Raw genomic sequence first — 21,283 nt, 5'->3', positions numbered from 1 at the left:
TCCCTGATTTACCATCAATCCGCTTTCCCGGGCACTCAGATATTTGCGCAGCTCTAATCTGAAGCCAGTGCACGCCCGTAAGCTCAGTTACTGATGCTGGTTGATAATGCTGCGTTCTTTCCAATGCGTCTCTCCTTGGACCGTCACTCTGTTCCTGGTGTGCTGTAGCGGAAGTGACGCAATTGGCCTGTTGTAAATGATGTTTTATGAAATGTCAAAGAACCCCCGGCCCCCTGCTTCTCCATGTTTCTTTATCTAAACACGAGAACAGCGTGCTTCAGGAATAGCTCGGTTTAATTATCCCGATGCTTTACTGTGTCCGTGTATTTATGCCCCATTACGCAGTTCATCTCTGTTTAGCAGTTTAATATGCACTTTTTCCCCGAATCAATTTCTTTCTGAAATTCAACTTCGAAGATCATCTAGTGACTCTGTAACATATTTAATATCGTTACTGCTACTTATTTGCATTAAAACCGATGTTGATACAATATTTTCTGTTTTTCTCTGTCTGGTGCAGCAGCGGACAATGTCTGTAATGCTGGGGTCATTGGTTTGCATTTCGCGCCGCATACTCATCAACGTCTGTGTTTGCGACTGACTATGGTAACAGTGGAAACAGTGAGGGTTTGCGCCAGAAATCATTCATGTTGATGTCCAGTAAAAAATAAATCACGGCAAGCAAAGTGACAGTGGGTCACATGAAAGGTGCGTCATCACGGGGAATTGACAAGTCAGAGACTCCACTCGCAATGAGAGAGTGGAATCAGCGCTGATGAGGTGGACTCACACACAGGATTACAGACTCCTGTCGTCACCAGCGATGCGCAGATAATGTCCTGTCATTACACGGAGTAGTTTGACAACATCGCATCTGATGTTGCGATCCCAGCATCGGCTGGGATCACTTGAGGCTTCATGACAGGTGTTGAGTTCAGTTCAATGAAATAAGGCGTGTTATTTCCCCACTGGCATTACGGTTGGTCAGAGCAGAGATATTTTTACTAACTAGCGGTAATTAGCACCAGTCACTGTGCAAGTTGTTTTCATTATTGGCGACCGATTTTTCTATAAAAGTACGTCATTCTGAGCTTCAGTTACATTGAGGACGGAAACATCCAGACGCGGTGGACTCTGTGCAACGTGTGATCCGTGAAGAGCTTTACCCAGTAGGCGCGAAAGAAATTTGCTCTCCGGGCTTTGTTATAACTGTTTGAGTTCATTTACTGGCTATTTACAACTTTTATGAAATTTAGAAACTGGGAACATTCCGAACAGAACAGCCTTGGATTAACAATGTTTCAAGAGAGGGCTATTTGTTACACAGTCATTGTAATTGTCGGTATCCCGGGTAAGTACATTTCGATTACTCATACGGAAGCAGAGACCTCCCGCCGCAGGCTGCTCACAGCTACTGCTGATGTGATTTTCATCGGTGTTTATTAAAAGATCCCAAAACTGCTGTTCCGTTCCTCTCAACCTCCTGCCTTGTTGTTGTTTTAACCTGGGTAATGCAGACTTATCACTGGAACTGCTTTACCAATTTCTACTAAAAAGAAAATTCTCTTCCCTCTTTCTGAAAGTAAACTCATCTCTTCCACTTCTATTCCTCCAGACACTGTTCAATTAATGGCCGTTCTATTTTCTTTTCTTCGACAATTCCCATTTTTTTTCCCGTCACCAAATTCATATCTATGTTGCTTGGTGTCAGCACTGTTCCGTCCAAGATGCGCGGGTGCGCAGCCTCGCCATAATTGAGACTCCCCCGCGAACGTGGCATTTGTGGACAAGCAGCTGGAATTTCTTTTACACCATGTTAACATCATTTTGAAATTATGCTAAAATCTTTCGAATTGTTTGGTAATATAATAATGAAATACTCTGAATTTAACTGTATTAATGAATATAATCCATAAATGTGCTAAACACTAAGCGTACCACATTTACATTGAAACATTTTAGCTTCAGCATACGTGCATTGTCATTGTTTCAAGTTACAACACTGTCACAAATGGTCACAATGAAGACAGAATGGAAGTCGGTCGCTCACTGTTCAGAAACCACCATCGCCGTCCCGTCAGAACATTTCACTGTTGCATCCTCCCTGTCATTTGTGACTGCCTGACAGTGTTTAAGTGTGTTGTGTGTTATGTTTTGTCATCGTTTGACTCAGATATTACAGATTTTAAAAAGTGCCGTGCATTCTTACAACTCTGTAAAAATGTTTTGCACAGAGCAATGGCTTGTCTCCGAATCAGTCAAATGAAATAGAGGGAAGTTTGCTGGGGCGCAAGATTTTGGTTTTAGAATCTGAACTTGCAATCGAATAATAACTAAAGCCTCAGGAATGAAGTGTAGACGCGCACTTCAATTACACTACCCCTCTCCTTGGAGATACCGCGCTTGGAGTTCTGTGAACAGTCTTGGTCGCCCTGTTATAGGAAAGGCAGAAGTCCGCTGAAAAGAGTGCAGACAGTATTCACAAAGATGCTGCAGGGACTCTCGGGGTTGAGTTACAGGGAGAGGTTCGGCCGAGTGGCATTTTATTGAGGGGTCGCCCTGTTATAGGAAAGGCAGAAGTCCGCTGAAAAGAGTGCAGACAGTATTCACAAAGATGCTGCAGGGACTCTCGGGGTTGAGTTACAGGGAGAGGTTCGGCCGAGTGGCATTTTATTGAGGGGTCGCCCTGTTATAGGAAAGGCAGAAGTCCGCTGAAAAGAGTGCAGACAGTATTCACAAAGATGCTGCAGGGACTCTCGGGGTTGAGTTACAGGGAGAGGTTCGGCCGAGTGGCATTTTATTGAGGGGTCGCCCTGTTATAGGAAAGGCAGAAGTCCGCTGAAAAGAGTGCAGACAGTATTCACAAAGATGCTGCAGGGACTCTCGGGTTTGAGTTACAGCGAGAGGTTCGGCCGAGTGGCATTTTATTGCAGGAAGAAATGTAGCTGGATTCCGAGTGACATTTCCTCACATCGAAGTTGCTCTGTGTATTGAACAGCCTGACAAAGGAAATGGGAGCAACAGAGTCGTTGACAATATTTAAAGTACACATGGACAGTTTGACGAGTCTGATCCAATCACGGACAACGGTATCAGATGGCCACGTCGGTCAGCATGGAGATATTGGGCCGAAGTACCCGTTACTGTGATCTATCATTTTGGACTTTACTCATCGCTGCTGCATCGGTGAACGTGAAGAGATTAATGTGAGCATGCGCTACTGTAAAACGTTTTATGCTGCGGTCACGTGATCAAACAAACAAAGTATCTTTTTACTTCCACGATAATGTCCAGCAGAGATTTAATTTCAAGAGAACAATTGACGGCTGTGTTTCTACAAAAAATACGTTTGAATTTCTTTATTCTTATTTTTGGTCATTTTTGTTTCACTGCAGTTAACCTTGTGGCAATCATCATTCTCAGCCGAGGAAACTGCGGTCTCTCCAAATGTGTCACGCGTTACCTGGTGGCGATGGCTGCGGCGGATCTAATGGTGGTGATTATCGAAGTCCTGTTCTACCAGATGCGTCGAGCATACAGATTTCATTACGGAGTCCTGGACAACGCTCCGTTCTGCCTTGTCCACTACGTCCTGTGTCACGTGGCCGTTGACTGTTCCGTGTGGTTTACTGTCGCTTTCACTTTCAATCGCTTTGTGGCCATTTGCTCCGCTGAATATAAAACAAAATACTGCATCCCCAAAACTGCGGGTATAGTGATTGGCGCAGTATCTATCGGTTTCTGTTTAAAAAACATACCATTTTATGTCATATATATGGAAGGAACAGCGTTGTTGGTAAAGTGTAACTGGGTCTGTTTCGGTAGGTCCGTACTTCTTATTTCGGGATCGTTTGAGGGGTTTTATTGGGTGGACCGTCTGCTGAATCCGCTACTTCCTTTCTTCCTCATTCTGACCCTCAATGCTCTGACCGTCAGACAGATACTGGCGGCGAGCAGAGTCCGTAGGGGGCTGAAGGGACGGGGAAATTTCGGGAAACAGCGAGATCCGGAGATGGAGAGTAGGAGACAATCCATCATTCTGCTCTTCAGCCTGTCGGCGAGTTTCCTTCTCTGTTGGGCGACAACCACTCTGGTCTTCATTCTCATGAGATGCCTCCACACAAACCTGGAAATGTCTATTCGACTTTTTCAGGCACAGTTTTGGGGTTCTGTGATTCAGAATTTCAGCAGCTGCACAAATACATTTATCTACGGAGTGACCCAGACCAGATTCAGAGAGCAGGTGAAAGCTCTTCTGCTCTCCCCCGCTACCTCAGCTTCGAATTTTTTTAGAAGTCTGTACCGCTCAGAAGAACGCGTCAAATAATGTTCCAATATCGGAAGTAATCCCACACTTGATCCACAGGGATGGTAATAAATTAAACTCCCTGAAAACGTTGTTCTCAGTGATTACATTTCTTCCCAGCAGGACTGCATCGCCTTTCATTCAGACTCTCCTTTCCCGTTATTGATTACAGCGTTTGATTACATCCCTCCCGTAGCAATGTATTTTACCTTGCAGATTAAATCACCCGGGTATCTAATATTGAAAACACATATATCCATTCTCGAGGTGTGTATTACCTAAACGTTTGCAGAGTGCTGGACATCCAGCGTTCATTCTCTCTCTCTCTCTCTCGATCGGTGTTTTCGCTAAATTGAATGTTCCAGTTTACTGCTATACTGGCATATTTCTGCACGGTTATTGCTTTTGTTTTCTGTCTGGCTGAAGCTCTGTAGTTGCAGCATAAATCGAAGCTCACAATATGAATGAGAAATCATTTTGTTCGGCCGAACTTCTCTCCAATTTGACAGCACATCGGGACACATTTCCCATTGGCCTGACAGTATTTCCATACAGTAAATACAGGCTGTCCTTGCTATAGCAGGTTTACAGCTCCGGCCCTTCACAGTAATGATATCGAACATGGGGAACGACTAGAAGCAAGTTTAAAGACCTTACGCTTTGTTCCTTACACTCATTCTAAAATGTATACATTCACATTGAGTTCGAGCTATTACTGTCCCGATCATTCAAGCTAATGTCCTGCTTTATATATTTCGGGGTTCTTTGTTTCCTAGGGATGTTGGACTGTGATGGTATTGAACTGTGACCTCTTTGCAGTGTCACGTGTCGCACGCAACTGGGTTGTAAACAATTGCTGTGAATTGACGGCTCCGAGTCTGTATTCGCGGGGATTCAGAAGAATGAGGCGGGATCTGATTGAAACATTTCGATTGTTGCAATGCCTCGATAGAGTGGATTTGGAAAGGCATTTTCCAGTAGTGGGGGAGATTAGGAGGGGAGGACACAGAATTGGGAGACGTCAATTTAGAACACAGATTAAGAGTTTTTCCTTTAGCCACGCACGGTAAATCTGTGAATCGATTGGCACAGTCGGCGGTGCAGGTCAAGACACTGGATGGATTTAAGCTGGAGTGTTACAGTTTCTTAGTTAATGAGGGCGTCAAAGGTTACGGGCGCGAAGGCAGAAAATTAATTATAAATCGACCATAATGTAATGGCGGAGCGGATTCGACTGGCCGAATGGCCTAATTCTTTTCAAAGGTTTTATGGCCTTATTACATTTATTCTGATTCAAAGACACATCAGACCGGTTTCTCAAGCCTTCAACGCCTGTTCTTAGATTTTAAAATGCAAGTTCAAAGTCAGAATCATCTGGCGACTTTCTGTCTGGTTTTCCTGCTGGACTGAATATATTCGTCATCATTCTCCAATTTCAAAAGAGCGCGATACGTCCGGAAATTCAGACGTCTGTCCTTGTCCCACTAACACGTTGGCAGCCTGTATATTAAAATAAGCACGAACAGTACAGATTATCTAATTAAGAGCGTTCAATTAACTGTTTTTGACTCTACCTACCCAGGATTAACTCAATATAAAGCTGACGTGCTGATTTTGATCTCTGCCCGGTTTGCAGCATTTAAAGTCACTTTCCGGAGAAACGTCCCAATCAGCGGAGCGACTTCATATCTCGATCGAGTCCCCGCCATTGAAATTGCTCCTTCGTCTGTTTCGGGATTTCTGGAAACATACTGCGCAATCCCAATTGGTTACAGCGTTAATATACAGCGTTAAGTCAATGAGAAGTCGTTTCTAATCACTGAAACATCAGAATTGTCCCGAAATTCCTGCACAGGTCGTGCCGCTTTGTTTCCCGGTTACCTTTCCGAGGGAAAGTGGCCGAAAGGGTGGGGTTGCCGTATGTTCAGTTCAGTGATCCCCATTAGAATGTTTTAAACTTGATATGCAGCAAAACCTTGAATTCACTTCTACTCGCAGGTACCGGCAGAGTCTGATTACTGATTTAAAATTCAGACCTATTCCTTTGCGTATTTCGTTCCTGACGTGAGTAATCTGTCTCTGACTGACAAAGTCGTGCCCCGTGTTTTCATTGCTTAGGAAAATAATTCTGAAATCCCGAAGCTACTGGAAGATGCTGGGTCTCCCGCTGCGCCTTTTCTGATTCTACCTGCATGATCAGACGGTAAAATCAGCCGGACACAATCGGTTATGGTGCTGTATAACGGCCCAGTGGAGTTAAATGTCTTTTAGTGAAGAAAGCGCATTCAATGTTACACAATTAGAGCAAAGGATCGTTCAGTGGTGATGCAGCCGCGCTCTCTGAGTTTATCCGTAGGTGTAGTGTTCGGAATTAGGGAATGTCAGTGCGATTCCAATAAATGTAAACTCATTTTATTACAGTGTTTTCCGAGATTAAAACGGACGGAAGATAAAACCTGAAGAATGTAGAAGAATAATTAAAAGCAATGGAGATCTGATCTCATAACCGGCATTGTGGACAGAGGAAATGAGTTAAATCCAAATTTTCCGGAGTTGCTCGCTCTCCTGCAGTTCCGTTTCCAGCCCCTCGCTCTCCAATGCCATCGGTTAACCCCTTCACACATTTCCCCTATCGTGTGGAGCAGGATCGCTGACACAGTCGGCAACAGCCACAAATATCAGTTGTAAATGAACGGAATAAATTGCTTGTACATGTCAGTCGGCAGTGAGAGCGGTCTCGTTGTTGTTGGTCAGGAACAGGCCGGACGGTAGTTTTACAAACGTGAACCAAATGAAATGTATAACCACGTGTCACTATGGGACTAACTTCCCAGACAAAGTGAGAGGCGGGACTTTATTCTATTGATTAGTTTAACCGAATTCAAAGTTCCAGCAACGTTCTTAGGCTATGAATGCATTCCCCACGCTCCATGCTGACTGTATGGCGGGAAAGCATTTCCACCATATTTCACGAATACCGCGGTCAATGGCGATTTCTCGATGTTTATATTCCGTGGAGTGAAGGTTTTAGAAGGAAGTTCGTGCAGCTGATGCACTTCTTGTCGAATTACAGGTTCCACACACAGAATTCTGGAGGAACTCAGCAGGCCAGTCAGCATCTATGGGAAAGAGTACAGTCGACGTTCCGGGCCGGGAGCTCTTGCTGGTCTGCTGAGGAATAAGGCATGAAATGGATGTGATAAAACAATGTCATGTGATCACACTGGACGAAAGGGAATGCGTTACTCCACCTATTCCTGTAGGGGGCAGTCACGGGTCATTTATTGTTATGAAGCTGCCTGGTTTTCACCTTTGACATTATCTTCAGTCGGACTAATGTGTGCCCGGCAATTTTGCTTCAGAAAGGTCAATCACAGAGTTAATTTTTATTATTTATGTTGTCTTCTTATCGAGACAATCAAACGATAAACTTGCAACATAATTGCTAAGAGTGTTTGCTATCAGTGATACGGGTGATTTGGAGAGAGGAGTTAGATTATCCTTGGAAGACGGGAGGCTGTGATGGAATCTGCCAGGATGATATAGAAGTTTTGAAGGGCAGAGTCAAATGCTAAGAACGTTGGCTTTCAGTTATATGAAAGATTCGGAGAAGGTACTGAAATTATCCTTAGAAGAGAGATGATGTGTGGAGTCTGCCGGGATGATTGAGAATTTGGAAGGCAGAGTCAGAGTGGGTGTAAGGACTGTGGACGGTCGATACCAGAAGAATACAGTCAATGTGTCTCGAAGAATCTGACCGGGAGTCAAAACACATTCCACACAGAGGATGGAGATGCGGGGAAGGGGCTCAATTGCATTCACTCGGACAATTGCGATACATTAGAACGAAGTTGTTAAAAATAATCGCTTCTTAGTAACACGGGGGAACCCTTCAGTGAAGCAGAAGATGCGTAAGCTAATGCAATGGGGCAGTTACTGACTCCCAAAAGCTGTTGGATAATCGGGTTGCCATGGAGATTTTATATCGTGCAATAACGGGGAGAGCGACTCTGCAGAATCAAGCCCTGAAATGTTGCTGCTTCTCCGGACCGGTGAAGGATTCACACTGGACTTCCTCAGATGTCAGTAGCATTTCCAAATTTTTATAATCACTAATGGAGAGCGGGAAAACTTTGGGAGGACATAACCGCGAGATACAGGAAGGTTAATGGGAAATATAGCAGGTGAAATAAAATACTGAAGATCGTGACTCCCGATAATAAAACACGCCTCTTGCGCGACAATCTCACACTGACTACGCGTGTCTCCAAGTAGCTACAGATACTGACATTCGGAATCTCTCAGCCCCCACAGTCACCACAACTCCTCCTCTAACCTCTTCCAATCACCCAGCGCCTTCCGGACGGGCTGTACCCACATCCCTCCACCAGAGACCGTTCCCACTCAGCTCGCCTGCTCATTAAACACACCTCCCAGTAAACACACGTCTCCTCCAATAACCTGTCCGAATGAGCCCGGTCCTCCTACACGGAAACCCCCCGAGTCCATTCCATCAGCACAGGCATTGAAATCACCGACACCCACCGCACACGTTTTACACATATCCAAAGACCACACACCACCTCACTGAACCCTCCTTCTGAATCTTCCTCTTCGCCACCGACACCCGGCAATGTCTCTGATCCTCCCCATCAGCTTGTGCCAGTGGGTGTTCCACCCTCAGACTAATGGGCAGGCATTGAGGCCGGACCCGGACCTGGAGCGAGCCCTTCTCTGCCTTCTGTCCGGGAATCTGTCCTCTTGGAGTGACTATTTAATCCGGGCCGAGTTCGCCCACAATACCCTTCAGCATTCACCGCTGGCTATGACCCCATTCGCATGTCAAATTGAGTTTCTGCCCGCTCAGTCTCCTGTTCAGGAATTAGATGTCGGGGTCCCCTCCGCCGAGTAATTTGTTCAAAGGTGTCTCAAGGACAAAGACTCGGAAAGGAAGTTCAGCCGGACTGCAGGCCAAGGCCAACAGACACAGGCGGCTTGGCCCCTCTTTCAATATTGACAAGCGGGTCTCTGTTCAAGTAAAGATCGTCCACTCAAACTGGAATGGCGGAAACTAGCCCCTCGCTTTATCCGTCTCTCTAAAGTCATGAGGGAAACTGCCCCGGCAACATACACATCACATCTTCCCCGTTATCTAAACAATCATCCCGCCTTACATGTATCCGGATTTAAACTTGTACGTTGTCCCTACTTGGCCCGGAATCGAAAGCCACACATGCCTCTCCCTCCGCCCCTCACCACTGGGGATCATTTCACTAGTATGGGAGGGATATGGTTCGGAGGAACCATGGATATTTTGGATCCTGTCCTTAATTCAGAATTCCAAAGGACGTTCCGGACAGTACTGGGCCGTCAGATGCCGGCCATGGTGGGATGGGATTCGTCGCTCCCTCGGGTCGGCGGCAGAGTATTCTCAGCTCTTTGTTTTTCACTTTTGCTGCTTTTGTTGTCATTCTCTGAGTTTTATCAGTTATATTTATAATGTGTTGTCGCGCCTCGGAGATTTTTATATGTTAGAATTGTGTCTTCCATAGTTTACAATCACGCTGCAGTTATCCTTGGCTACTTCGAATTAATTCTCCTTGAAACTTAGCAGTAATCCAATTAAGTCCCCTTGGAGATTCGCCTCTCATCGGACTGGTTACCTGTGAACTTGTCCCGAGTCTGGGCTCGGATTCCTTCCTGCCCTGGAGTATATCTAAAGGGCGGTGCTAATCCCTCGGGGCTCTGGATCTGCCTGATCCACGCCGAATGAATTTCTAGCCGAGTTACTCGGAGTTATCCAGTATCCTGTAAGTTCTACAATTTTAGTATTTCTCTGTCTGTCTGTCTGTCTGTCTGTCTCTCTCTCTCTCTCTCTCTCTCTCTCTCTCTCTCTCTCTCTCTCTCTCTCTCTCTCTCTCTCTCTCTCTCTCTCTCTCTCTCTCTCTCTCTCTCTCTCTCCCTCTCCCTCTCCCTCTCGTTAATATAATTCCCAGCTTTGTTTATCTGTTTGACCCTGCGATTTATGCAGCCTGACAACATCCTTCCCTATTTCCAAGAGTCCGACAACTTCGCACTGGGAAGCGGCCGTTCACCTGCTCCGTGTGTGCGAAGAGACTCATTCAGTTAACCCACCTTGTGATGCTCCCGTGAGTTCACAATAAATAGAGGCCACATTTCTGTCCGGAGTGAGCAAAGAGTTTTACTCAATCATCCCAGCTGCTGCAACACCAGCAACTTCACATCAGGGAGGAAGTTCAAATCAGCTCCGTGTTAAATGTTTAACCAACACGGTGACTGAAGGCAGCTGCAGGTTAATGAGGGACTGTTACTGTCAGATTCTGCAGTTCTTGCGGCTGCTCATCTGTATCCAGAGATACCAGCCACCTGACAGATGCACTGCCACCTGGCTGGTCGGAGGACACACCACATGCCAATCACCATTTGGTCCCTCCCACCTAATCAATGCACACCTAAACTATCGGTCACCTTAATTGGATTATCTCGCCCAGCCCCATGCTTTAAAAGGTGAGACTTGGCCTTGGCTAGCCCTCTCTTACAGACCACCACATTGGAGGTAAGTGTATTGATTTATGCTTGGGAAGGTCTATCGTTTGTCCTGGTAAGGGATCCGCGGCTATCCAAGGTCAAGGGGGATAGCTGTTGTAGTGCTTTTCCCTTGTTCTGTGTATGTGTAACGGTACCCTGTCCCCACACCGCTTCCTGTGTATTGTAGTTGCTTGTGTTGATCCGACTTCCCCTTGTAAATAAATTCCTTATTATTAAAACTGTGTGTGTCCAGGCCTCTACTGTTGAGACTCAAAGAACCAGTTATTTTCCATCACCATATTTGGCACTGCAGAGCAGGGTCGCATAGGTTTTGGCTTGACACAAGCACAGGGGATAATGTTCTGGAATAAGGGGAAGAAAGCCAGTGCAGGCACCCAGGATAAGATCCCTGGGTGGGCTGATGAAAGGGAGGGATTTGAGAGTCTGGCCAGCATGCTGGCAGACCACGGAAAACCAGTGGACTGATCTGAGCAGTTAGAGCCCCGTGGAGAGAAGCTGGGCCATCATGTGGTCTCCCTCCTGAAGGAATCAGGGTTCCCCAAAGCCAAGGGGAGTCAACGGGGTGCCTTCTGATTGTTTGCGTCCCTGCTGAGACGCCAGGTTAGAATTACTGATCACCTGCAGCACTTGTGTGGTCAGAAGGACAGGGAAATTGAAGACCTCAGTCAGCGTTGTTGCACACTGAAGGAAGCAGCACAGGCTGCCCAGGCCCGAGCCAATGACCTTGAAGTTAGGGGAACTGAACTTGCCTGTCGCCTCATAAAACTTCAGCAGGCCAGGGCAGCCCGTCAGTCTGGCTGGCAGCCGGACCCATTAAAGATTCGAGCCTTAGTCCAGTGTGGCGACAAGCTGGACGCATGGCTGGGGGATGCGGACATCTGGCTGGATAGTGACGACGAGGGGTTGCCCGAGGAACCAAGGTCCCACAACCACCCTTCCCCCTTCTCACCCGAGCTCCAACATGCCCGACCCGTCACCACACGTTCCCAGGTTCACCGCAGAAGGCCGGACATTCCCCTAGTCACATGGAGACCCGGGACTTCTCCCCCAAGGAGCTGACCCAGTTGACGGATCCGTTGACGCTACCGCCAACGACCAGGCGAGCACCTCGCGGCCTGGCTGCTCCGGCTGTTGGTCGCCGAGTGGAGCCTCTGGCAGAAGACCCCAGGGCGTAGAGACCCCCTCGGTTTCTGGACTAAGTCCCTACCTGAAGCGGCAGTGCGCTACAGCCCCTTCGAGCACCAGATACTAGCCTGCTACCTGACGCTCCTCGCCACAGAACACCAAACAGGCACCGACCCTGTCGTCCTTCGCCCCCATCTCCCCATAGTGCGATGGGTCAAGTCCCCCGATTCTACCCACAAGGAGGGCCGTGCCCAGAGGTCCTCCGTTGTCAAGTGGAAGTGGTACATTGCGGATCGGGCTGAGCCCAGAGGTCCTCCATTGTCAAGTGGAAGTGGTACATTGCAGACCGGGCTGAGCCCAGAGGTCCTCCATTGTCAAGTGGAAGTGGTACATTGCGGACCGGGCTGAGCCCAGAGGTCCTCCATTGTCAAGTGGAAGTGGTACATTGCAGACCGGGCTGAACCCAGAGGTCCTCCATTGTCAAGTGGAAGTGGTACATTGCGGACCGGGCTGAGCCCAGAGGTCCTCCATTGTCAAGTGGAAGTGGTACATTGCGGACCGGGCTGAGCCCAGAGGTCCTCCATTGTCAAGTGGAAGTGGTACATTGCAGACCGGGCTGAGCCCGGTCCTGAAGGGGTCAGCCGCCTCCATGAACAAGTCATGGCTTCCCCCCAGTCCCAGGACCCTGCCCCGGACATCCCCGAGGTACAACATGTTGTACCCAGCATGTTGGGGTCAACCCTTCGATTCCCTCGACCCCGACAGCAAACTGCGCGCCTGGTTCACAGACGGCTCCAGCCGCTGGAAAGGGGGTAAACAATATTGGAAAGCGGCAGCACTTCATCCCGCCGCGGGTAGAATTTTAACCACCAAGGGGGGGGGGGAGGGGGGTTCCAGTCAACTTGCCGAGCTGGCGGCAGTGGCTCTCACCCTCCAAAACACCACCGGACCAGTCCACATCTATACTGACTCCTGGGCAGTAGCTAACGGCATTGCGGTGTGGATGGCTCGGTGGCAAGACATGGGGTGGGAAATCCACGGACGTCCCCTCTGGGGACAGCACCACTGGCGTTTCATTTGGGACCAGGCTACCCACAGAAAAATTTCTGTCCACCATGTGGATGCCCATACCCGGAAAGATAATGAAGAGGCAACGTTTAACGCTGCTGTGGACCAGGTTGCCCAAATATCATCTGGCACCACTTCCACCCCTGACACAGACCCCAGTGCACGAGCTGCGTGGGCACACCGCAAAGGTGGCCACTGAGGGGCCGATGGCACGCGGCGCTGGGCTGAACAATTCGGTGTCGCCTTGACACTCGATCAATGTAAAACCTCTGTAGATAACTGCCCCATCTGCCACCAAGGGGGATCCCCACTGGCCTGCCACCTGGCACAGTCCCCATCTCCCGACTGGGAAACCTCCGAACCCCCCGAGACCGAGGACTCGGGCAGAGTATGGATCCGACAGCCGCAGAGCCTCCCCAGAAAGGGAGTAATTGTTGCGCGCGGTCCAGGGGACACCCGCTGGGTTGCCATTCCTGGTAAATCTGATTTGTCCTGTATACATACCCGGCATTTAACCGGATGGGAATGAGTTTCCTCCTACACCTACCCCACCCCCCCCCACCCCCGTCTCCCTCTACAGGACAATGGTGCGACTCCAGTCATCCCTCCTGGTCGCTGCAATGCTCGGCTCCGTGACAGCTGCCAACACCTTCCTCAGGGTCGCTTACGAGTTTGCCGGCAACACCAACAGATCGGACTGCTGGATCTGCTTGCGGGCCCCGGCACACGCTGCTGCTGCGCTGCCACTCACGCCGATCCCGCTGGATGACATCCAGATGAACTGTTTACACAGACTGTTTGCTCCTGTTGGTTTTGGTGTATCTGTTTGGGGGGGGGGGGGGGGGGGCTGCTGGCAGTCCCCCACCACTCTCCTCCCCACTCCACAACATCTCGTCCCTCGATCCCCGATGGGGTGGCTGCTTCAGGAACTGGTATTTCCCTCTCTACAATTTGACCTCCACCCGAGTCCCCACCCTCAGAGTTATTCCACGGCCACTGAGTATACCTAACGAATGCTGGTGCAGACTCCGCAATGCGCACACTTCGAACTTTTCCGTTGGTCACAGCAACTGTCAGCGAAACTGGTACCCGGGTGCCCCAGTGACCACTGCCAACGATGCCGCTAAGGTGGGGGCTCCCTGGACCCAAAACGGGACCCACTGGATCTGCGGCCACCGCGCCTACCCGTGGCTCCTCACGAGCTGGTCCGGCTGCTGCTTTCCAGCATATGTGGTGCCCTTCATCCACCCCCTGAATGACCTTGGGGAGCATCCGGCGTACAGCGGCCACCGGGACAAGAGGGCCATTACAGAGGCAGAGAGGTTCTGGATGATAGCCTTTCCCAGTTATGGTACGGCCCGGCTGTCCCGGGAGGTGATCCAGATGGCCAGTGTGCTTGAGACTCTGGCTAACGAGACAGCAGTGGCACTGCAACACACGGAGGATGCCCTCACCCGAAAGGCGGCAGAACTGACAGCTGTCAGGATGGTCGCCCTGCAGAACCGAATGGCACTGGACTACCTACTCGCTGCTGATGGTGGAACGTGTGCGGTGGTTGGTAAGGAATGCTGTACCTTCATCCCTGATGAGTCCAGCAACATCACTCACTTGGCCGCTCACATTCGGAACTCGGTGGCTAAAATTCAAAAATCAAGGGACCAGCTCCTCCAGCACAACACCTCATGGGGCAATTGGTGGCCGTTTTGGTCCCTAGGGGGGGGGGGTGGGCAACTGTCATTCACTGTTCCATCGCACTCATTCTTGTAATCATAGCCATTTCTATACTATGTTGCGCATGCCAGCTGATTAAGAGTGTCTCTGCATTTACTTAGCTGCTCAAAATTGGTTATTTCTGGTATATGCGATTTGGTTTCACCCTCTTATGTGTGTTGGCTATGTGCTGCGTCTTCCGAGGGGTGGAGTGTATCCAGAGATACCGGCCACCTGACAGATGCACTGCCACCTGGCTGGTCGGAGGACACACCACATGCCGGTCAACATTTGGTCCCTCCCAACTAATCGATGCACACCTAATTTATCGGTCACCTTAATTGGATTATCTCGCCCACCCCCATGCTATAAAAGGTGAGACTTGTCCCTGGCTCGGTCTCTCTTACAGACCACCTCATTGAAAGTAAGTGCATTGATTTATGTTTGGGAAGGTCTACCGTTTGTCTTTGTAAGGGACCCGCGGCTACCCAAGGTGAAGGGGGATAGCTGTTGCAGTGCTTTTCCCTTGTTCTTTATTTGTGTACCCGTACCCTGTCCCCACACCGCTTCCTGTGTATTGTAGTTGCTTGTGTTGACCCGACTTCCCCTTTAATAATAAATTCCTTATTATTAAAACTGTGTGTGTCCAGGCCTCTACTGTTGAGACTCGAAGAACCAGTTATTTCCATCACAACACTACCTCTTTCAGCACCGTGGGGTGTAGTCCATCTGTTGCAGGTGGCATCTATCTTCAGATTTTTCAGCTTCACAGGCATCTTCTCCTGTGTCATAACATCTGCTGTCACTTATGTCCTCTGACACACGTATCTGTGCCATAACGCTGGTATCATCCACAGCGCAAACTCATTCAGTTCGCTGATTTTTCCCCCGTTAGCACCTATCCAGTCTCGTTTTCCAGCTTTCTGATATCCACTGTCGCCTATCTTTCGTTCGTCGTATGTCTGAAAAGAAATGGTATTTCCTTCTCCATTATTAGCCAACTTACCTTGACATTTCATCATTTCTCACCTTATTACTTTTTGGTGGCTTTCTTCTGGTTTTTGAAAGCCTTCTAATCCCCCAGCTCCCCTCTAAATCTCCCTATATTAGAAGCCCTCAATTTTTCCTTTATGCCGTCTTTAATTTCAATTTTCAGTTACAGTTGTCTTATTCTCCCTTCCGAATAATTCTTAATTGGGATGTATCTATCTTGTGCTTTCTCATTTGGATTCAGCAACACCAGCTATTGTGGATCTACCGTCATCCTGGCCAGTGCCCATTTCCCATCCACTTGGCCAGCTCCAGACTCTGGTCGCTGTTCATTACTGTTTATTGTTATTTTTGCGGCTGTCTGCTGTGGGTGAGGGAGGGGTGTATTTCGGGGTCCGCGAGTGTTGCCTCTTTTCATTTTTTCGTGCTGATTGCGAGAAGTTGATTTTTTTTCTTCAATCAGAGCACGTGGTCTTTCTGTCTTTAAAGCTATATGGAGTGGGAGAGTTGAAGAGTGCATGTATACTTCGACAGTAAATTAACCTTTTCAATCTTTTATTCTCCTCTCTTCTCCATTTACTGCACGTAATACTCATATATCTGCCTTTAGCTTCTCGCTATAAAACTGCATGGCGAATTAGACCACATGATAATCACCGCCTCTTACTACCTGGGCAAATCCCAACACCACACACATTCCACAATGGCCTTTTCCCTAATGGGCACAACCACAACGTGTTCTAAAAGCCGTCTAGTAGTCATTTTACAAATTCCCTCTCTTAGGATCCAGCGCCAACTTGATTTTCCTAAATTACTTGCATATTGAAATCATACAATGACCATCGTGATATTGTCTTTTTACATGCCTTGTGTTTCTCCTGTTGTCATTTGTACTCAGCATCCTGACGACTGCTCGACGGCTTGACTATAACTCCCATCAGGATCGACTGCTCGAGGCCTCCGATCTTATATTAATTGTTTTCCCTTTCTGTGTTGAGAAATGTCTTAGCTGAGGGGAAGAGTCTGTTGCTAAAACGTGTAAGCTGAGGGGAAGAATCTCTTGCCTCCACTCCCCGCCCGGATGGTAATAATGTGAAGAGGGGATGTTTGCTATGGTGAATGTCCTGATTGACGCATGCAGACTTGTTTCAGACCGCAGTTTGAGCATGTCCTCGATGGTGGCGAGGTATGTTCCCGTGATGGAATTGGCTGAAACTACGGCACGTCGCAGCCCCTTTCGATCCCGTCCATTGGAGCCTCGCCCCGCACCAGAAGTGATGCAACCGCTCACCGTATTCACGTACGTCCATAGGAATTCATTCGCTTCTTTGACGGCACTCTAAATCTCGTTAATGAGCATTTAGCGCGTCTGCTCCATGACGACATCAACATATGGAACCAGGTTTCATTCTCTGGGATGTTGAAGCCCAGGAACCAGAGGATGTTCACGATACCGGACCTTCAGTGAGGGTTCATTTGTCCTCCCTGGTGTAAACAAAAAATTCCTTGGTCTTACTGACATTAATTGCAATATTCGTGCTGCAACTCCACCCATGCATCATACCTACCTGATGCTTGTACGGCTTTCGGGGCCAGTAGACTCGGGATTGCAAGCACAGTCAACCAAAACCACGTGTTCCTTCAAGTTGCAGATGGAGTATGGCTAGCAGAAGAAGACACCGACCCTCTCGGTGCTTCATTCGTCCCAAACATCCCTCAGCAGTTCAGTCAACGCTTTGGCTGTTCTTCTGGACTACCCGATGTGACTGACTGCGAATAATTCGTTCTCGGTCGTTGACGAAACCGTTCAGTGTCCACAGAATTCAGCAACGAGCGGCGCCACATTTCGTTGCAAAAGAAAGTTTGGCTGAGTTTGTCACTTTCACGTGAAAATAGCCTGATGGTGTGGCTCGTTATGTGCACATTGGACTGTCTCATGAAAATGGTTTTTTTTTTCGCTTTTTCTATGCTAACCCTTTAGTCAGATTAAGAGTTATAATGCTAAAACGTTTAATTGCATGAGGTATGCTGTCTGTTATTCCCTGGTGCTGATTTCTATTCCTGGTATCCGTCTCAGAATCGGCGTATAATTAATGTCACATCCGTAGCCTCTAAACGGAACAGAACCTTGTCGGAGTTTGGATTTGCTTGCCTCAGTAAGTAACCCGGAAAGCAAAGCTAGCTGGAGTTAGGAGTTCGTGCTTTGGCTCTTAGTAGGGACCCTCATGCCAAACAAGTCACAGTGTAGAAGGCAAACAGGTCCTTCTCGTTTGAAGGTTTAGCTCAGGGTTAACAACCAGATAGACAAAGAAAGCTTAAAGGAAACGGTACTGAACAGTGTCCACGTGTATGTGCGGCAGTATTTATGAATCTGTACCCTGCGTTTGCATGGCGAGAGATTGTGAAAACCGAGAGGAAGCTACTGACGCCATGAATGAATAGCTGAACATTCCCGACAGACAGAGATGAAGGATCTTCATTGCTGCTCGTAACGCCAGCAATTTATGAAATTAGTCAGTTCCGCCATAGGTACAAGCCACAGTTGTATCCAGGACATCTTTATGGTGTGGTGCCTCAGGAAGGCGGCGTGTATTATTAAGGACTCTCATCACCCAGGACATGCCCTCTCTTCATTGTAAACATCAGGAAGGAGGTACAGAAGCCTGACGGCACGACTTAAACGATTGGGGAGGGAGCGATACATTACACCCTGGGAAAGGGTTCATAGTTAACTTAGTGGTCTTTCTGTAGAAGCTGTGTTTGGGTTATGGTTAGAGATAACAGGTGCTTTGGAATATGAGCCTTCCAACGAAGGGCGTGTGTTTTCGTGTTGTGTGCCTGCCAGCGGGGTGAGCGGGGTCTTTTGTTCGGCGGGAGATGAAGGTAGGAGACGCCGGAGAGAAGAGATCGTAGGTCTTGACCCGGAGCGGGGCCATGATCCGACGAAGGCCGCGGAGATCCAAGGAGTATCGGCGAAGGAGGAACCGTGAGCTCCAACATGTGCACATTAGACTGTCTCATGAAAATGGGCTTTTTTCCGCTTTTTCTATGCTAACCCTTTAGTCAAATTAAGAATTATAATGCTAAAACGTTTAATTGCATGAGGTATACTGTCTGTTATTCCCTGGTAATGATTTGTAACAGGATAACAATTCACGCTACATCCACACAAACAGGGGGTTCGGGTGAGCTTCAACCTCAATCTCACACGTTTGACGGGGCCAGAGATTTTCTTCCCCAGAGTTAGGCAGCCGATAGAACCAGATTGTTTCAATTGTAGGGGTATCGTCCGGGATAGATATCGTTGGATGCGGTGTGTTTGCGCTGAGCATTGATACAGTGAGCTGCGTGTTTAAGTCAATGCTCGACCATTGTCCGTTAACGTGATTACGATACGTGGTTATGGTTGCTGCCGAGGTTGAGCGGTGGTCTGAATCCATACTAGTAACAATTGCGCGCGTGTTGAGTGTCGTTACCCCTGATGATTTGTTAATTCGAATTTTAAGTATCTTTAAAGCTGGAGGAAAAGTTACGATTGCGTGGTAGAGGTTTGATAAAATGGCAGGCAGAGACAGTTTTAGTTAAGACTAGCGCTGACGTAACGTCTGTGGAATTGTCTTTTACAATCGGGGCTCCATTAGAAGGGCGCGTGGTCTGTCCAGAATTTCCGGAAGGACGAGAGTGTGGTGCAGCGGGCCAAACGCAAGTCGAGACTCCCGTAGCGGGGATTGGAGTCTTCAAGTCAGGGTTCTCTCGTTTCTGCGGAGCGAGGGGTAGGAGTGGTCTGATGAGCCCCGAGCGAGGAGTGAGCATTCTGAGGTGGTAGTGGCCCTTACCATCCTGGCGAGTAAATGGCGAAATGCTCAGGTTCCAAGTCCCAGCTATCGTAGGCTCCGCCTGTTCTCAGATATGAAGCCCACCCCGAAAGGGGAAGAAGAGTATGAGACTTGGCCCGAGCAGACCACTTTGTTGGTAGATGGGTGGCAGTGCTCTGATAACATCAAACGACAGCGATTGGATGAAAGTTTGAATGGGCGGGCTGCTGATGCAGTGAAAGCCGCAGGCGCAGAAACTCCTAGCCACTGCTGCGGTATACATGCAAGCACTAGAAAAGGTCTTGGTGCGACGGGACGCCCGATGGTGCTGATGACGGGGTTTCAGAAAAATGTGTCAGGAGAAGGGGGAGAAGCTTTCTGCCTATATCTTTCGGCTACAGAGGCAGCTAAATTGCTTGCGGCGAAGAGAGGCCATTCAGACTGCTGAAGTGGATCAGTTAAGGATTACGCAAACAGAGAAAGGCGCCCAGTCACAGAACTTGGGGGCCTCCGACGGTGTCGTAAAGAGCATCCCTTCCCTCGTTTGTTGAGCTGATCAGTAAAGTACGAGAGGAGGAAAATGCGTCGGAGGCGCGAGTGGCCTACGTCAGCAGGTCTCAGACCTTGGTAGTAGTCCAGTGTTGAAGTGCCCACGGATAACACCTAAAGCAAAAAAAAATTTATTCCTGAAGGTTTATTGGGGCCCAGCTCCAGTGTATCGCTACAGATGGAGGGTATTTATGCTAGAGCCATACTTGAAACAGGGTCGCAGGTCACTTTGCTGCGCCGTTCATTTTACAAACAGTATTTGACGCATTTACCATTGACGCCACTCAGTGCGCTAGAGATCTGAGGTCACAGGGCGGATGATTATATATATGATGGTTATTTGTTCGTAAAGCTGGAGTTTTCGGAAGTTGATATTGGAGCGGCGGAGGTCCCTGATTCATTAGCGCTGATTTGTCCGGACCCCTTTGAAAAGGGCGGAGTTTCATTTTTTGTGCGGACCAATACTCCTACTGTGATGATCCTCATGGAAGCCCGCAAGGAGAGAGCGGGACAGAGCTTTCTAAAGATATTGTCCGTTCATCCTGTGTTTCGATCTGCTTTCGAGGAAGTGCGTGGTCGCACTAGGCCAGGTAATGAGCTTAGACAAGAAACTGCATGGTTCACACAATCAAAGCCAGTCGCATTACGGCCGTGGCAAGTGATGGGAAACCCGATATTTCCCGGAATGCTTCACGCCGAGACCCTCTAGGTGGATGCTCCGGAAGATAACGAAGAGGAGTCGGGTGTACCTGCTGGGGTGCTGGTGAGGCCCGAAATGCAGAAGCCCTCGGTTGTACAGGTGAATAATATGGCTGTGATTGTCAGGAGCGCTACGAAGAGGGAAGTCACCTTCAAGCGAGGAACGTCCCTAGCACATCTCCTCCTGGTGAAAACAATGTCGAATGTCACTGGGAGTCAAGCTGGGGGGAACTATCAGCGAAATGGGGGCTGATTGCGAGAGTGGGCCAGGCTGGCTTCCTCTCCGCGAAAAAAAATATTTGCTACACTTGCTTCCAGGGAGGCACTAACCACTAAGCTCTGTGTGGAGATATCCAGGGCTGTCTCTGTTGCGGGAACCAAATTCCTGCACAAAGACTAAATCCACCACAGGATAGAGGCTACATTTGGGGATTTAATTTTAGGATCGACC

At 48.5% G+C, this 21,283-nt stretch overlaps 1 protein-coding gene across 1 annotated transcript in view; it reads left to right on the top strand.

The window, feature by feature from the left end:
• The window catches only part of LOC140722432 (uncharacterized), a 358,127-nt gene that overhangs the window by 31,375 nt on the left and 305,469 nt on the right, over positions 1-21,283 (top strand). The window lies entirely within an intron of this gene.

The sequence above is a fragment of the Hemitrygon akajei genome, unplaced genomic scaffold (genome assembly GCF_048418815.1).
Source record: "Hemitrygon akajei unplaced genomic scaffold, sHemAka1.3 Scf000077, whole genome shotgun sequence".
NCBI classification, from domain to species: Eukaryota; Metazoa; Chordata; class Chondrichthyes; order Myliobatiformes; family Dasyatidae; genus Hemitrygon; species Hemitrygon akajei.
This window is presented reverse-complemented; position numbering and strand designations above follow the sequence as displayed.